The 4389-nt window shown below is 42.7% G+C and overlaps 1 pseudogene; it reads right to left on the bottom strand.

Annotated features, from left to right (window-relative positions):
• Window positions 1–3604: 3604 nt before the first annotated feature.
• LOC145256617 (U2 spliceosomal RNA) lies at window positions 3605–3748 on the bottom strand (annotated as a pseudogene).
• Between the last annotated feature and the right edge of the window lie 641 nt (window positions 3749–4389).

Raw genomic sequence — 4389 nt, 5'->3', positions numbered from 1 at the left:
GGAAGCAGGAACCCGGAAGGGACTTCCAAAGTCTAGCTGTTCTGGGGAAGAAACTACTGGAGTAGAAGGCTCTCTTGCATCTAGGGATCTAAACTGTGAAGGGGTGGGATCTTCCTGCGTGTCGGGTTTGTCAGGAGTATTTACGTCGAGGGTGTACAAGGCTTGCAGTTCGTCGGAGCAATCACAAGTACTTGTAGAACAGGCGGAGGGATGCAACATTTCGTTGATGGGACAGAGGCTGAAGCTTAGATGACAGCTCAGGACCTATTAGGTTGGCGACTCTCTTTTGAACCTTATCTAGGAGTGAGAGACTAGCAGCAGACGCACGAGTCCAAATTTGACAACAATACTCCATACATGGGCGACTGGTGGCCTTATAGAGATACAGGATACTTTCAGGTGTCAGTAGTTTTCTAGCACGGTAGAGAGAGCCTACCTTTTTCGCAACGGTCCTGGCAATGCTCTCAATATAATTGTTCTAACTCACGTTTCCTGTGGACGTTAGGCCGAAGATTTTAAAGTTTTATTTTCAGATAATTGCTATTGGTGGTAGAGAAGGTTTCTTGTAGTTATTGAAGGAAACAAGTTTAGTCTTGGCAGCATTGAATGTGACCATCCATTTTTCTCCTCATTCCACTACAGATTGGAGGTTGTCCTCTAGTGTTTCTGCTATTTCTTTAAATATGTGTTCATTTGTTTTTCTGTCGTTTCTATTATAGAGCGTGATGTCATCAGCATTTGAATGAAAATAAGAAAATTGTGCGAATTTGTCTTTTTCCCATCTTGTATTAAACATTCCGAAAAGAAGATATAATTGTTTTAAAACGATTGTAATTTAAACGATTAGATAGAGCGAAAAACACCCTTAAAAATGATATATAAGGCAAAGGCATTACAACAAAATTTGAAAAACATGATTTGAAATCAAAATTAAAAATTCCGCAAGAACTTTCTTGTCAAGATAATATTAACTACTAGACTGTGTTGTCCGTTAACATTTTCATCCCAAACAAGGCACATTGCCACTTTGATGTAGGGGGCTATTATCAGGGACATAAGATACAGGGGTACTATGCGGGGAGTTGGGCTGCAAGATGTCGTTTTACGTTACACTTGAACTTCTGCATGTCAGTACAATTGGGGAATCAGGGGCGGTAGAGAATTCCAAAGTCTAACGGTTCTGGGGAAGAAACTACTGGAGTAGAAGGTTCTCTTACATCTAGGGATCTAAACTGTGAAGGGGTGGGATCTTCCTGCGTGTCGGGTTTGTCAGGAGTATTTACGTCAAGGGGGTACAAGGCTTGCAGTTCGTCGGAGCATTCACCGTGAAAAACATGTTTAGAAATCAAAATTAAAAATTCCGCAAGAACTTTCTTGTCAACATAATATTAACTACTAGATTGTGTTGTCCGTTAAAAACAGACAAAAGTTATAGCCCTTGACTTAGAACGAGTGCTTCATACCAAACTGATAAAGGTTACCTCCCCTAGGTACACTTTGAGAAGAGGCTTCTTTATTGCTAATCACTTCAGACATCCCTACAAGGAAGTGCCGACGGGGTTGCCTAGGTATTTTTTTTTTTTTTTTTGTCAGCCAGAGTGCCATTTCGCTAGGGTTCTGGTTTTTCAATTCCCATTTTCCCGATCTTGTGTGTAATCTTCCTGCCGTGGGCGGAAGATAAATGAAATACAGAGAAAGAGTGAGAAGGAGACACGAAAAGACGGGAGATAGATTGATAGATTGATAGATGGATAGATAGATAGATAGATGGAGAGAGAGAGAGAGAGTAAACATTGTGAATGCTGAGTTGTACACGTTTTTATGTAGGCCCTCCTCGCACGTGTGACGCGACCTCTGTGGTTAGAAACGTGTGCGACGCACGCGACCACCCACGAGAATCCACTCGTCTCGTTAGGATTGCAGCCTATTGTAAATACACGAAAAGGAAGATAGCATTGGTATTTTACAGTAATTTGCAGTAATGCGAAAAGACAACTTTATAGAGAAAGATTATATACCGTGCGAGTTAAAATATATCTATATTATATTTCTCCTACTGTAACATGGTGCATATGAGCGCGTAGGAAAATATCAGCAGCAGCAAAGGATAGCTTGCTTGCTGAGACATTAGCAGCGGCAGCAGTAGCCGAAAAACGCTCATATGCAAATTAGGTAGTATGCGTGAGTAAAAAAGAAAAAAGAGAAAGAAGTGGGCGTCGAAGAGAATAGACTTGTAAATACGGAGGCTGGCTGCAGCCGGCGTGAGGTGGGAATAAGAAAGGGTTATTTATTTGCTCCCCCACCGAGCAAATTAGGCACAAGGCCGATTTTTAATGTGAGGAGTGAAGGGGAAATGGGGACCAACTCCCCGGGGAGTAGGGGAGCTGGATAGTGACAATTGGTATGAAGGGTTGCCCCTACATTGACCAAGGTATTATATGTGGGGTTTCCCCCACATATGGTCTTGCTTGTAGTATCTGCCGGAACAGATGGTATTTATTTGCTTCCCCACCGAGCAAATTAGGCACAAGGCCGATTTTTAATGTGAGGAGTGAAGGGGAAATGGGGACCAACTCCCCGGGGAGTAGGGGAGCTGGATAGTGACAATTGGTATGAAGGGTTGCCCCTACATTGACCAAGGTCTTATATGTGAGGTTGCCCACACATATGGTCTTTGCTTGCAGTATCTGCCGGAACAGATTGTATTTATTTGCTTCCCCACTGAGCAAATTAGGCACAAGGCCGTTTTTTAATGTGGAGAGAGAGAGGGAGGGGGAGGGAAAAGGGGACCAACTCCCGATGGGTGGGATATGGGAGCTGGATAGTGACAATTGGTATGAAGGGTTGCCCCTACATTGACCAAGGTCTGATATGTGGGGTTACCCCCACATATGGTCTTTGCTTGCAGTATCTGCCGGAACAGATGGTATTTATTTGCTCCCCCACCGAGGAAATTAGGCACAAGGCCGATTTTTAAAGTGAGGAGTGAAGGGGAAATGGGGACCAACTCCCCGGGGAGTAGGGGAGCTGGATAGTGACAATTGGTATGAAGGGTTGCCCCTACATTGACCAAGGTCTTATATGTGGGGTCGCCCCCACATATGGTCTTTGCTTGCAGTATCTGCCGGAACAGATGGTATTTATTTGCTCCCCCACTGAGCAAATTAGGCACAAGGCCGTTTTTAATGTGAGGTAAAAACCAGCTCCCCTAAAAGTAGGCAAAAAGGGGGCACTCTGGTTACCAAAAATAATAATTGTCCCAGTATAGAGGGTGTCCCCTCCATTGACTGGTACAAATTATCTTAAGTGCAGCATCTGCCGGAACAGATGGTGTTTATTTGCTCCCCCAACGAGCAAATTAGGCACAAGGCCGATTTTTAATGTGAGGAGTGAAGGGAGGGGGAAGGGAAAAAGGGGACCAGCTCCCGAGAGGTGGGAAATGGGAGCTGGTTAATGGTCAGGCATGTGGGGTTGCCCCCACATCTGGTCTTTGCTAGTCATAGCTTGCAGCATCTGCCGGAACAGATGGTATTTATTTGCTCCCCCACTGAGCAAATTAGGCACAAGGCCGTTTTTAATGTGAGGTAAAAACCAGCTCCCCTAAAAGAGGTCACTCTGGTTACCAAAAATAATAATTGTCCCAGTATAGAGGGTTTCCCCTCCATTGACTGGTACAAATTATCTTAAGTGCAGTATCTGCCGGAACAGATACTACACTTTGATCTTGGCTAAAAAGCCAAGAAAAAAAAGGTGAGAATAAGAAAGACGACTCGAAGAAAAATGGACGTGTAAATGCGAACGCAAGAAATAGCTGGCTAATGGCAGGCGTGTGGTCGGAAGAAATAGAAACGCATGCCAGATAAAATAAACAAGTCGCAGCGAGAGACTTTTTAAGTGGTGCGGAAAGTAACAGTAAAAAATAAAATTGTTAAAAAAGAAAAAAAAATGCCGATTTTAATTTGTTTTTACTTCTGTTTTATTTGTTTGTCCATTTGTTGCGACGTTAAGGCTACGTTACATTCTGTCTATCTGCCTGTTTATTTGTCTGTCCGTTGACTCTTGACACTGAAACTACTGGGCCTATCTAAGTATTATGGTATTCGTTCGATGCACAGTTATAAATTAATGATTTTTCTCACAAGGAAGTCACCGCTTATCAAAGTCCAGAGGCCACTCAAGGATAAAGGATTAATAGCGATTCGTATTTAGGTTCAATTTTTTTTTCTCGGTAACTACTATCAATAGATCGATCTAGCTAAAAATGATGGAGGCTGAAAGCGGCTACATTGAATAAATGTCAGTTCTACTACGTAATCAAGTTACCTGAATTACTTTTTTCAATAAAAGTTTTAAAATAAAGCTGTAGTGTTGTTTTCTTTAGGGCGACAA

Source organism: Euprymna scolopes, chromosome 32, assembly GCF_053919585.1.
Source record: "Euprymna scolopes isolate OS-2025 chromosome 32, ASM5391958v1, whole genome shotgun sequence".
Taxonomy (NCBI): domain Eukaryota; kingdom Metazoa; phylum Mollusca; class Cephalopoda; order Sepiida; family Sepiolidae; genus Euprymna; species Euprymna scolopes.
Note: the sequence above shows the minus strand (reverse complement) of the source record. Positions and strands in the feature narration are given on the sequence as shown.